We start from the raw sequence: 14,776 nt of genomic DNA, 5'->3' as shown, positions 1-14,776 counted from the left end.
AAACCCTAATTAGGTTATAATTAATTTATTATTTAGTTTAGTTTTTATTATTTAATTTGTATTATTTAGTTTATTTAGTATAATTAAATTATAAAATTAATAGTTTTATAAAATAAATAATATAAAATAATATTTTTATAAAATTGTACTTTTTACAACTTTAAGTATATTTTTATATTTTGTTTCTTTTTATTCCTTTTAGCGTAATATTTGTATTTTTCGCTCGTATTTAATTCTAAGATATAGTTTTTGCCATAGTTATTTTTATTTCTAGATTTTTAGGCTTTGCCGTAAAATCACTTAAGTGCTTTTTCTTTAGACTAAGATTTAGGTGCTTTAAAATTTTGCGACGTCGTTTTTAAATTTTAGTACCTTTCTAAGTTATTGCCATTTGGGATATAGTTTTTCTTTTAAGCTTTAATATTTTTAGACGTAACTTTTAATTTTTAGTTTTTAGTTCCTTTTTAAGTTTCGACACGCTACTTTCTTATTTTATTTTTCAACCTTTTTATTTTTTGACGTTTTTTGACGCGTTCTTTTTCTTTCTTATTTCTCGACATTCTAGTTTTAGGACTTAGATTTTTTTCTATTTCTTCTCTAAAATTTCTTTAAATTACCAAAAATTATTATAAGCGGTTAAATTGATAGACATCAAAATTTTCTGGTTCGTAGTAATGGTTGGATTTGTACGTGGACCGGGTTATTGGAGCCAAACAGTACTCAATTATATTGAGACCAAACGAATCCTGCCCCTCTGCTGCATATTTTGGCTATTCGAAACGTGGGCAAAATCAGAAAAGTCTATTAATTTGATAACTTATATAATTTTTCTTCCTTTTTAAAAACTAATAGGATATTCAGTGAATGCACCGAGCAAAACGTTCACCACCTTTTGTACGTTCACCACCTGTAACTCGATCAAGACATCTAGCAAATATTGTCGCCGTTGATTTTTCTTTAGAATCGTCATCCAGTCGACCAAGTACTCCAATTCGAATTTCCGATAATCCATTTTTTGAACCCGACCTCACAATTGAGAATCCAGAGAATATTCAGGGACGATTTCGAGATCCTGAACCACAAATCTTTCCTCCGGAACCACCAACCATTCAAACAGAGATTGTTGAGGAACCAACCATTAAATCAGAATCCTCTAGTGATTCAGATTCAACAAATTCAATTATGGAAAATCTGGAACCTTTAAGTATGGAAGACCGAATGAGAGCTAAACGCACTGGCCAAGGTCACGCAATTACTCAACCTGACATTAATGCGCCAGATTATGAAATCAAGGGACAAATCCTACACATGGTAACAAATCAATGCCAATTTAGTGGTGCGCCGAAGGAAGATCCAAATGAACATCTTCGTACCTTTAATAGGATCTGCACTCTATTTAAAATTAGAGAAGTGGAGGATGAACAGATATATCTCATGTTATTTCCCTGGACTTTAAAGGGAGAAGCCAAAGATTGGTTGGAATCGTTACCTGAAGGGGCGATTGATACATGGGACGTTTTAGTTGAAAATTTTCTTAAACAATTCTTTCCGGCATCTAAAGCCATGAGACTTCAAGGAGAAATTGTTACGTTCACACAGAAACCAAATGAAACTCTATATGAAGCGTGGACAAGATTTAGAAAGTTATTAAGAGGATGTCCGCAACATGGTTTAGACACCTGTCAAATAGTACAAATATTCTACCAAGGATGCGACATCACTACAAGGAAAGACATCGATATAGCAGCTGGTGGTTCCATTATGAAGAAAACAGCAACTGATGCTTACAAAATTATTGATAACACTGCTTCTCACTAATATGAGTGGCACCAAGAAAAAGATATCGTTAGATCATCTAAAGCAGCTAGAGCCAATTCTAGCCATGACTTTGATTCCATTTTTGAAAAGATAGATGCTGTCGAGAGACGAATGGAAAAGATGACTAAAGATATCCACTCAATACGAATTAGTTGTGAGCAGTGTGGAGGACCACATTTGACAAAAGATTGTCTCAGTATTGAACTAACAATGGAACAAAGAGAGAATGTTTCATACATAAACCAAAGGCCTGGAAATAATTATCAGAATAATTATCAACCGCCAAGACCGATCTACAATCAAAATCAGAATTATAACCGAAATGTTCCATACAACAACCAACAAGGTCCAAGTAATCAACAAGTATCCAATAATACTTACAACCAGCAAAGACCTATTTTTCAAAATAAACCACCACAAACCGATGATAAAAAGCCAAATTTAGAAGACATGATGTCGAAGCTAGTTGATTCTCAAACACAGTTTTTCACATCTCAGAAACAAACCAATGAACAAAATGCTCAAGCATTTAGAAATCAACAAGCTTCTATTCAAAATTTGGAACAAGAAGTAAGCAACCTAGCAAGGTTAATAGGTGAAAGAAAACCGGGAAGTCTACCAAGTGATACAAATGCTAACCCCCAGAATGAAACAGCTAAAGCTATTACCACAAGAAGTGGTATTACACTTAAACCACCTGAAATACCTGTAATTTCTGATGAAGCTATTCCTACTCCACAAGAACCACAACCTGAACAAGATAAGGAAAAAAAACCGGTAGTTGAAAAGGTTAATGAAGATAACACAGTTAAGGCAAAACCTTATGTTAAACCATACCAACCACCACTTCCTTACCCGAGTAAAATGAGAAAAGAGAGACTTAAAGCCTAGCAATCTAAATTCTTGGATATGTTTAAACAGATAAATGTAAATCTTCCTTTCATTGATGTGATATCAGGAATGCCTAGATATGCTAAATTTCTGAAAGATCTAATCACAAATAGAAAGAAAATGGAAGAACTCTCGGCTGTTACTATGAATGCTAATTGTTCTGCAGTGCTGTTGAATAAGATACCAGAAAAATTATCAGATCCAGGAAGTTTCACAATTCCATGTTCTCTGGGTAGTCTTAGTTCAATAGAAGCATTAGCAGACTTAGGTGCTAGTATAAATTTAATGCCGTATTCACTATACGTTAAACTAGACCTTGAAGAATTGAAACCAACACGAATAAGCATACAACTAGTCAATCGATCCGTAAAATATCCTAGAGGGATAATGGAGAATATGCTAGTTAAAGTTGGTACTTTAGTATTTCCAGTAGATTTTGTAATTCTGGACATGGAAGAAGATTCTCGAGTACCTCTCATATTAGAAAGACCATTCTTAAACACGGCCAAAGCAATAATAGACGTGTTTGGTAAGAAACTGACCCTAAGTATAGAGGACGAGAGTGTTACCTTTTCAGTTGATAGAGCCATGCAACAACCGCAATCTGCAGATGATACATGTTATTATATTCAAACTATAGAATCACATGCAGAATTGTTAGAAGAATTTCCAGAATTACAAGGAACAGGAGAATGTTCTTTAGGAGAAAGTACTGAACCAATTGATGAAACTGAAATGTTAGCTACACTTATGGCTAATGGATATAAACCAACAACAGAAGAAATTCAAATGCTAAAAGAATAAGACAGATATCGATATAAATCATCGATAGAAGAACCACCGACATTAGAGTTAAAGCCACTTCCAAACCATTTGGAATATGCTTATTTACATGGTGAATCTGAATTACCTGTAATAATTTCGTCTTCTCTTACTGAAAATGAAAAATCTAAACTCATTTCTGTGCTAAAAGCTCATAAACCAGCCATTGCATGGAAAATTCATGATATTAAAGGAATAAGTCCTTCATATTGCACACATAAAATCCTTATGGAAGAAGGTCATAAAATGTATGTGCAACGCCAATGAATACTAAATCCTAATATGCAAGATGTTGTTAAGAAAGAAATTATTAAACTGCTTGATGCAGGTTTAATTTATCCAATCTTTGATAGTCCATGGGTAAGCTCAGTTCAATGCGTGCCTAAGAAGGGTGGCATGACTGTCATTACAAATGAAAAAAATGAGCTTATTCCTACTAGGACTGTAACAGGATGGCGTGTTTGTATTGATTATAGAAAATTAAATGACGCCACCAGAAAAGATCACTTTCCCTTACCTTTTATTGATCAAATGTTGAAAATATTAGCCGAAAATAGTTACTATTGTTTTCTTGATGGTTTTTCTGGATATTTTCAAATTCCAATAGCACCCGAGGATCAAGAGAAAACCACATTCACATGCCCTTATGGTACTTTTGCTTACAAACGCATGCCATTTGGACTTTGCAACGCCCCTGCAACCTTGCAAAGGTGCATGATGGCAATCTTTCACGACATGATAGAAGAATGCATGGAAGTTTTCATGGATGACTTTTCAGTCTTCGATGATACTTTTGAAACATGTCTAGTTAATCTTGAACGAATGCTTATTAGATGCGAACAATCAAATCTAGTACTTAATTGGGAGAAATGCCATTTCATGGTTAAAGAAGGCATCGTTCTTGGACATAAAATTTCAAAGGAAGGAATTGAAGTAGATAGAGCTAAAGTAGATGTAATTACTAAACTTCCACATCCCACCAATGTTAGAGGAGTTAGGAGTTTTCTAGGGCATGCCGGTTTTTACCGACGTTTCATAAAAGATTTTTCTAAAATTGCCACTCCTATGAATAAACTCCTAGAAAAGGATGCTCCATTCATCTTTTCAGATGAATGCATCAAATCTTTTAATATACTTAAAGAAAAACTCACTAATGCGCCGATCATGATAACTCCAAATTGGAATCTACCGTTTGAACTTATGTGTGATGCAAGTGATTTTGCAATGGGAGCCGTTTTAGGAAAAAGGATTGAAAAACGATTTCAACCTATATATTATGCTAGTAAGACGTTACAAGGAGCACAAACAAATTATACAACTACTAAAAAAGAACTCCTTGCTATTGTCTTTGCTTTTGACAAATTTTGTTCATATCTCATTCTAGCTAAAACGGTGGTCTATACCGACCATTCTGCTCTTAGATACCTATTTTCAAAACAAGATGCCAAACCACGATTAATCCGTTGGATCTTACTCTTACAAGAGTTTGATATTGAAATCCGAGATAAAAAGGGAGCAGAAAATCTCGCCGCTGATCATCTTTCTCGTCTTGAAAATCCTGAATTAGAAGTTCTAAATGAATCGGCCATACAAGACAACTTTCCTGATGAATATCTATTGAAGATAGATTATAATGAAATTCCATGGTTTGCAGACTATATAAACTACTTAGTATGTGGACTCCTTGAAAAAGGATTTTCGTACCAAAAACGAAAGAAATTCTTTAGTGATATAAAACACTATTTCTGGGAAGATCCACATCTGTTTAAAAGTTGTCCCGATGGAATAATACGCCGATGTATATTCGGAGATGAAGCTAGTCAAATCTTAAACCATTATCACACAGGACCAACAGGAGGGCATTATGGGCCTCAACTTACAGCAAGAAAAGTTTACGATGCTGGATTCTATTGGCCTACAATTTTCAAAGACGCACACCTTCTTTGCAAATCCTGTGATGCTTGTCAAAGGACCGAAAAAATAAATCAACGTGATGAAATGCCACAAAATGTCATTCAAGTATGTGAAGTATTTGACATTTGGGGTATTGACTTTATGGGTCCATTTCCAAAAATCTCATAATAATCTCTACATTCTCGTTGCCATTGATTATGTATCTAAATGGGCGGAAGCACAAGCTCTCCCAACTAACGATGCACGAGTTGTAGTCACCTTTTTAAAACGTCTTTTTGCAAGGTTCGGAACACCGAAAGCTTTAATAAGTGATCGGGGTACTCATTTCTGTAATAATCAACTTGAGAAAGTTCTCAAAAGATATGGAGTAACTCATAAAATCTCCACTGCATATCATCCACAAACAAGTGGACAAGTTGAAAATACCAACCGAGCTTTAAAACGTATTCTAGAGAAAATCGTAGGATCAAATCCGAAGAAATGGTCCATTAAATTGGAGGATGCACTCTGGGCTTTTAGAACAGCCTACAAAACTCCAATTAGAACCACACCTTTTAGACTCGTTTACGGAAAAGCATGTCATCTTCCAGTAGAAATTGAACACAAAGCATTTTGGGCTTTGAAGACATGTAATCTTGATTTACATGAAGCTGGACGTCTACGGTTAAGTCAATTAAACGAATTAGAAGAATTAAGACAAGAAGCATACGAAAATTCGTTAATCTATAAAGAAAGAACGAAGAAATGGCATGATAAAAGAATCAGAAGTTCAAAAGAATTTAAAGAAGGAGATAGAGTTCTTCTTTTCAATTCACGATTCAAGCTATTTCCTGGAAAATTGAAATCAAGATGGTCTGGACCATTTATAGTCAAAAGAGTTTTCACATACGGAACAATAGAATTAATAAATTCAAATGGAATTGAATTTAAAATTAATGGTCACAGAGTTAAACATTACATACATGGTCCGATGGAAGTTGACAACGAAGTTAATCACAATTTCAACACCACATCTAACTAAGTGTGGGGAGGTTCGAATATTTTTAGGGTAATATGTATTTCTGTTAGAGTTAGATGTTCTGTTTTCGTGTAGTTCTTGAGAATGGAACCCGAATGGTCTTTCCCTAGCAGACCCTAAAGAACTAGTCTTCTCCCCCCATTCTGAATTTTTATTTTTATTTTTGTTTTTACGAGATGAAGACTTCCTGTGAACTAAACCATGGTCTAATGCTACACGCTTTGATCACTAAACGTAATAATGACACCCTTCCAAGTGAAATAGTATCATTAATCAGAGGTAAATTGGACGAGTAAGAAAAGAATCCAGGAACGAAAATAATAAGTTACAATTTGGTAAAGGAAAATCAAAATCCGCAGGTAAAAGAAGAGCACGACACCTTGAAAGATGTCACAAATGCGAAAAATGGTCACACGAAGGAAAATGTTCGACGAATCAGACATATTGCAATACCGAATTTGTTACTTTATGCAGAGACGGACCGTTCATATATTTAGAAGAAAAAACATTAACTGCTTGAGGTTACACCTATGTGGCTATGGAAAATCAATTAGTCCGACTATCTTATGAGTGGGCTAAAGCATACCACTAAGAATACTATCTCACAGGTAAGTATGTACAGTTTTTATTTTTATTTTTATTTTTAACCTTTTGATAATAAACGCTAATTTGTTCGCTATAAAGTATTAAATTGGTATTCGATAAAATTAGGTATGCGTGACCGAAATTATTGATATCATACAAAAATTTATTACATCACTGCGAAATTTACCGTTTATTCTTAAGGTATAAATATCTTTAATCAATCAACCCAAAATATTTCAGAAATTCGTCAGGAGTAAAACTAGGTAATATAGCCAAAATTACTTTACCGAAAAGAGGGGCGTATATTTTTGATAATATTTGATTGATTAAAGTGGGATAAAAGACCAAAAAGATTTTTAATTTTATTTTTACTTTATTTTTAAAATTAATATTAAAATAATATTGTAAACTTTTTAAATCAATATATTTAAAATTGTAAATATTTGAAAAATTAATATTTTTAATATAAGTTTGTATGTATAAAAACAAAAATATAAATTTAAGTTTGGTGTGAATTTAAAAACAAAAATTTACTTTATTTGGTTAAGTTAAAAATTTGATTTTTAAAATTCGTCGTGAGTTGAAGACTAGGTCGTTGAACCGAAATTGCTCTACCCAAGGGAGGGACGAGAACTTTTATTATCATTATTTTTAATCTTATTGAATTAAAGTATGCCAAAAACATTATAAAAAAAAAACATACAAACGCCAATATGTTTGGAAACCTTGGTAAAATTTAATCATTTTTCTACGCTAATCACCCTCAATAATTTAAATTGTTACTGATTTCTTGCAAATGAGGGCATTGTAAGATCTTAAGTGTGGGAAGGGGTTAAATTCTTTCGGATTTTAAAAATTTTTAATTTAAACACTTGGTTACCATTAAAAATACTAGTAAAGCAGTAGTTGTATTAGAATCTAGTGCTCTCTGATAATAAAGAACAGCCCTAGTCTTATATACTGACTATCCAATTCTAGTAAAAATTTTCAAAATTTTCAATTAAATGAATTCAAAATCATGTTTATACATATTTATGAACGATAAAACTAGGTGTTAACACCGAAATTATTGTTACCTCGGAAAGGACATAAATTGAGAAACAACCCAAAATGTTAGAATTCATTTAAAATTGAATAGAGGACAATAAAAAGGCAAAGAAAGGAAAATAAAACCAAGTGTGGGAAAAATTTACCAAGTTATTTAAAACATATATCATATTTTTGTAAAAAATAATTGAAGATACTTTTGCTTTAGACTAAACTAATCAGTTTTACTCGATTTACTGTAATATATTTGAAAGAAAGATGGATCTACACGATGAATCAATTCCATCATTAAAATGAAGTAAAGTCTTCCGAAAAAGAAACGCGCTTCTTGATTTAGGTCATGAAGTTGTCGTCCAGACCAGCTGTAGGTTGACGAAAAATCTAGAAAAGTCATCTCTAAAATTAGCAGGAAATCTACAGACCTCAGCATCAAACAGGGTCTCCAAGTGGTCAGACTTACCCTAACCATGAGAGAATCTGTCTCGTAAAATGGGGAGGACGCTGTGCAAATTAGCTGGATAAGACTAATGAATCAGATCCCCAGAAAGGATAATCTCCTTAAAAGATCAAAAATCAGCTTTTAAGACTGATATTACTCAATCCTAGAGATTGACTCTTAAAGATTGAGAATTACAAACTCACGGAATTCGATGATATTTAAACTCGAGCTTGAACGAGAAAATATTTTGATCAAAATTACAAACCGATTTGTTTTCTAAAAATCCATTTTCAATGCGTTCATTACCATTGAACGTAAAATCCTAGGAATTCACCTGGAATTCATTAAGGTCACCTGAACCAAATCGGGTGTCAAACGTAAGAACGGTGGTTGCATAGCATGGTCAAGGACAGGACCTTGTGCCAGACCGAAAAATTATAAGGGTGAGCTTTACTATTGCTCCTACCAAGGATAGTAATTGCATCCGACACGTTATAGACCATAATTAAAAGCATGTCAGGGGACATTGCCTTAACAGTTGCTTGTTCAACGCTTTCCTTTACAACCGGACGGAAGTTTATCGAAAGGTAATATACGGAGCAAGTATACTGGACGTCTTGCTTTCCCAATACAAGGTTAGCAAGGGGGTGACACAAAACCGCAAGTTTTGAGCTAAAGCTTTCAAATCTGAAGCCCACCAAACCCACAAAAACATTTCGCAAACACCGGTGAAGGGTTATTCCAGAAAACTTATCTAGGGTAAAAGCTAGATTTAATTTACAAAAGATCAAATGTTTTCATAAAGATCCAATTTTCTTAAGGATCTAAATTTTTATAGTCATGTGTGACTGTAAATCACATCGTTACTACCATTGTTCATACCACCGTATAGAAATCACTGATGTACAAAGTGTGAAGAATAAAGAAGTGATTCAAGTATTTTTATTTCAAGACTATATTGCTTGAGGATAAGCAACGCTCAAGTGTGGGAATATTTGATAATGCTAAAAACGAACATATATTCCATAACATTATCCCTCAAGAAAGACAAGCTTTTAGTTGCAATTGTTCTATTTACAAGTGATATTCGTTTAAATAATAAAAGGTGAAGACAAAAGACAGATTCGACAAATTGAAGACGCAAACGACCAAAAAGCTCAAAAGTACAAAATACAATCAAAGTGGTTCCAATTATTGATAAGAAACGTCTCAAAATTACAAGAGTACAAGACGCGAAACGCAAAATACAAGATATTAAATTGTACGCAAGGACGTTCGAAAATCCGGAACCGGGACCAAAGTCAACTCTCAACGCTCGAAGCAACGGACTAAAAATTATGAGTCAACTATGCACATGAATATAATATAATATATGATTAATTCTTAAAATTAATATATATATTATATTATATATAAAACGTCGACAAACAAGAAAACAAAGAATTGTGAGCTGTTACCTACCACCATGCGATCGCATGGCCTGGAGGCACAAAAGCCATGCGATCGCATGGCCCTGAAATCCAGGCCTGGTCCTATAAATTCACGTGTTTTGGCTCAGTTTATATACCATATATCTGTAGTGACCCGAACTTTTCCATGTTTATATATATTAATTGAGATTGATATTTACATGATTAAATGTTTCCAACATGTTAAGCAATCAAATTTGTTGATCTTGATTAATTGAAATATGTTTCATATAGACAATTGACCACCCAAGTTGACCGGTGATTCACGAACGTTAAAACTTGTAAAAACTATATGATGACATATATATGGATATATATATATATATATATATATATATATATATATATATATATATATATATATATATATATATATATATATATATATATATATATATATATATATATATATATATATATATAGTTAACATGACACTATGATAAGTAAACATATCATTAAGTATATTAACAATGAACTACATATGTAAAAACAAGACTACTAACTTAATGATTTTTAAACGAGACATATATGTAACGATTATCGTTGTAAAGACATTTAATGTATATATATATCATATTAAGAGATATTCATACATGATAATATCATGATAATATAATAATTTAAAATCTCATTTGATATTATAAACATTGGGTTAACAACATTTAACAAGATCGTTAACCTAAAGGTTTCAAATCAACACTTACATGTAACGACTAATGATGACTTAATGACTCAGTTAAAATGTATATACATGTAGTGTTTTAATATGTATTTATACACTTTTGAAAGACTTCAATACACTTATCAAAATTCTTCTACTTAACAAAAATACTTACAATTACATCCTCGTTCAGTTTCATCAACAATTCTACTCGTATGCACCCGTATTCGTACTCTTACAATACACAGCTTTTAGATGTATGTACTATTGGTATGTACACTCCAATGATCAGCTCTTAGCAGCCCATGTGAGTCACCTAACACATGTGGGAACCATCATTTGGCAACTAGCATGAAATATCTCATAAAATTACAAAAATATGAGTAATCATTCATGACTTATTTACATGAAAACAAAATTACATATCCTTTATATCTAATCCATACACCAACGACCAAAAACACCTACAAATACTTTCATTCTTCAATTTTCTTCATCTAATTGATCTCTCTCAGGTTCTATCTTCAAGTTCTAAGTGTTCTTCATAAATTCCAAAAGTTCTAGTTTCATAAAATCAAGAATACTTTCAAGTTTGCTAGCTCACTTCCAATCTTGTAAGGTGTTCATCCAACCTCAAGAAATCTTTGTTTCTTACAGTAGGTTATCATTCTAATACAAGGTAATAATCATATTTAAACTTTGGTTCAATTTCTATAACTATAACAATCTTATTTCAAGTGATGATCTTACTTGAACTTGTTTTCGTGTCATGATTCTGCTTCAAGAACTTCGAGCCATCCAAGGATCCATTGAAGCTAGATCCACTTTCCTCTTTTCTAGTAGGTTTATCCAAGGAACTTAAGGTAGTAATGATGTTCATAACATCATTCGATTCATACATATAAAGTTATCTTATTCGAAGGTTTAAACTTGTAATCACTAGAACATAGTTTAGTTAATTCTAAACTTGTTCGCAAATAAAAGTTAATCCTTCTAACTTGACTTTTAAAATCAAATAAACACAATGTTCTATATCTATATGATATGCTAACTTAATGATTTAAAACCTGGAAACACGAAAAAACACCGTAAAACCGGATTTACGCCGTCGTAGTAACACCGCGGGCTGTTTTGGGTTAGTTAATTAAAAACTATGATAAAATTTGATTTAAAAGTTGTTATTCTGAGAAAATGATTTTTATTATGAACATGAAACTATATCCAAAAATTATGGTTAAACTCAAAGTGGAAGTATGTTTTCTAAAATGGTCATCTAGACGTCGTTCTTTCGACTGAAATGACTACCTTTACAAAAACGACTTGTAACTTATTTTTCCGACTATAAACCTATACTTTTTCTGTTTAGGTTCATAAAATAGAGTTCAATATGAAACCATAGCAATTTGATTCACTCAAAACGGATTTAAAATGAAGAAGTTATGGGTAAAACAAGATTGGATAATTTTTTCTCATTTTAGCTACGTGAAAATTGTTAACAAATCTATTCCAACCATAACTTAATCAACTTGTATTGTATATTATGTAATCTTGAGATACCATAGACACGTATACAATGTTTCGACCTATCATGTCGACACATCTATATATATTTCGGAACAACCATAGACACTCTATATGTGAATGTTGGAGTTAGCTATACACGGTTGAGGTTGATTCCAAAATATATATAGTTTGAGTTGTGATCAATACTGAGATACGTATACACTGGGTCGTGGATTGATTCAAGATAATATTTATCGATTTATTTCTGTACATCTAACTTTGGACAACTAGTTGTAGGTTACTAACGAGGACAGCTGACTTAATAAACTTAAAACATCAAAATATATTAAAAGTGTTGTAAATATATTTTGAACATACTTTGATATATATGTATATATTGTTATAGGTTCGTGAATCAACTAGTGGCCAAGTCTTACTTCCCGACGAAGTAAAAATCTGTGAAAGTGAGTTATAGTCCCACTTTTAAAATCTAATATTTTTGGGATGAGAATACATGCAGGTTTTATAAATGATTTACAAAATAGACACAAGTACGTAAAACTACATTCTATGGTTGAATTATCGAAATCGAATATGCCCCTTTTTATTAAGTCTGGTAATCTAAGAATTAGGGAACAGACACCCTAATTGACGCGAATCCTAAAGATAGATCTATTGGGCCTAACAAACCCCATCCAAAGTACTGGATGCTTTAGTACTTCGAAATTTATATCATATCCGAAGGGTGTCCCGGAATGATGGGGATATTCTTATATATGCATCTTGTTAATGTCGGTTACCAGGTGTTCACCATATGAATGATTTTTATCTCTATGTATGGGATGTGTATTGAAATATGAAATCTTGTGGTTTATTGTTACGATTTGATATATATAGGTTAAACCTATAACTCACCAACATTTTTATTGTCGTTTAAAGCATGTTTATTCTCAGGTGAATACTAAGAGCTTCCGCTGTTGCATACTAAAATAAGGACAAGATTTGGAGTCCATGTTTGTATGATATTGTGTAAAAACTGCATTCAAGAAACTGATTTCGTTGTAACATATTTGTATTGTAAACTATTATGTAATGGTCGTGTGTAAACAGGATATTTTAGATTATCATTATTTGATAATCTACGTAAAGCTTTTTAAACCTTTATTTATGAAATAAAGGTTATGGTTTGTTTTAAAAATGAATGCAGTCTTTGAAAAACGTCTCATATAGAGGTCAATACCTCGCAACGAAATCAATTAATATGGAACGTTTTTAATCAATAAGAACGGGACATTTCAGTTGGTATCAGAGCGTTGGTCTTAGAGAACCAGAATTTTGCATTAGTGTGTCTTATCGAGTTTGTTAGGATGCATTAGTGAGTCTGGACTTCGACCGTGTTTACTTGAAAAATGATTGCTTAACAAGTTTTGTTGGAAACTATATATTTTTAACATGTGAATATTATGTGATATATTAATCTCTTAATGCGTTTGATATTATGTGATAGATGTCTACCTCTAGAACAAGTCCCATTGACTCACCTAATAATAATGAAGAGTCAAATGTAAATTGGAATGATTCGTGGACTGATTCACAAGTTCCCGAAGAGGAACCGGAAAAAGAGTCGGAACCGGATGAAGAAATAGAACCGGTGGGGAAAATAATAAAACGGTTAAATAAAAGAAAATCCTCAACCAACCGACCAAGGTTAATTATGGTCAATGGTGTTTCCGCCAAGGAAGCAAAATATTGGGAGGATTACCAATTCTCCGATGAATCGGATTCCGACGAGAATTCCGATGATGTTATAGAAATTACCCCAACTGAATTTAAAAAGGCAAAAGAAAATAATAAGGGAAAGGGCATAAAAATAGAGAAATCTAATTCCAATCCCGATGAACTTTATATGTATCGTCAACCCCCGAAGTCCTTAAGTTGTAACAATGACCCGGGAACCTCTAAACCACCAGGTTTTTCTAAACCAATGTGGAAAATAACGGCTCGTATTAGGGGAACATCATATATCCCTAGAAACTTGGCAAAACGAACCAAAACCAAAGAAGAAGAAACAAGCGAGTCGGAATAAGATAGTTGTATTCGTGTGGTGTAATATATGTAATATAGTGTGCTTATGCTTTATGATATATGTAAAAATTGCTTGTATTAATAAGTATTTTTTTTATGAATCTAACTCTTGTCTATTTTACAGTATAAAAACACAAAATGGATAGACAACCCAATATTTTAAGAGACCTACCCGGAGACATGATTGATGAAATCTTGTCTAGAGTCGGTCAGAATTCTTCAGCACAACTACTTAAGGCGAGATCAGTTTGTAAGACATTCGAAGAACGTTCCAAGAATGCCTTGGTTTATAAAAGGCTTTCGTTCGAAAGATGGGGGATATCACATTGGGAAATCCATAAGTTACGATGTGTTTACTTTGACGCATATATTGCGGGGAACCCAAATGCTATTTTACGCAATGGGTTAAGAAATTATTTTGACTCAATATATCCGAATATTGGACTTCGTGATTTAGAAAAAGCGGCTAACATGCAACATAAAGAAGCATGTTATGCTTACGGATTAGTAATGTTCGCTTCTC

At 32.8% G+C, this 14,776-nt stretch overlaps 1 non-coding gene across 1 annotated transcript; it reads right to left on the bottom strand.

The window, feature by feature from the left end:
• Positions 1 to 1,566: 1,566 nt before the first annotated feature.
• Positions 1,567 to 1,673, bottom strand: LOC139856713 (small nucleolar RNA R71). Its single transcript, XR_011762175.1, has one exon. It is a non-coding gene; the product is annotated as a small nucleolar RNA R71 (small nucleolar RNA).
• Positions 1,674 to 14,776: the final 13,103 nt, after the last annotated feature.

The sequence above is a fragment of the Rutidosis leptorrhynchoides genome, chromosome 6 (assembly GCF_046630445.1).
Source record: "Rutidosis leptorrhynchoides isolate AG116_Rl617_1_P2 chromosome 6, CSIRO_AGI_Rlap_v1, whole genome shotgun sequence".
In the NCBI taxonomy this organism is placed as follows: domain Eukaryota; kingdom Viridiplantae; phylum Streptophyta; class Magnoliopsida; order Asterales; family Asteraceae; genus Rutidosis; species Rutidosis leptorrhynchoides.
Note: the sequence above shows the minus strand (reverse complement) of the source record. Positions and strands in the feature narration are given on the sequence as shown.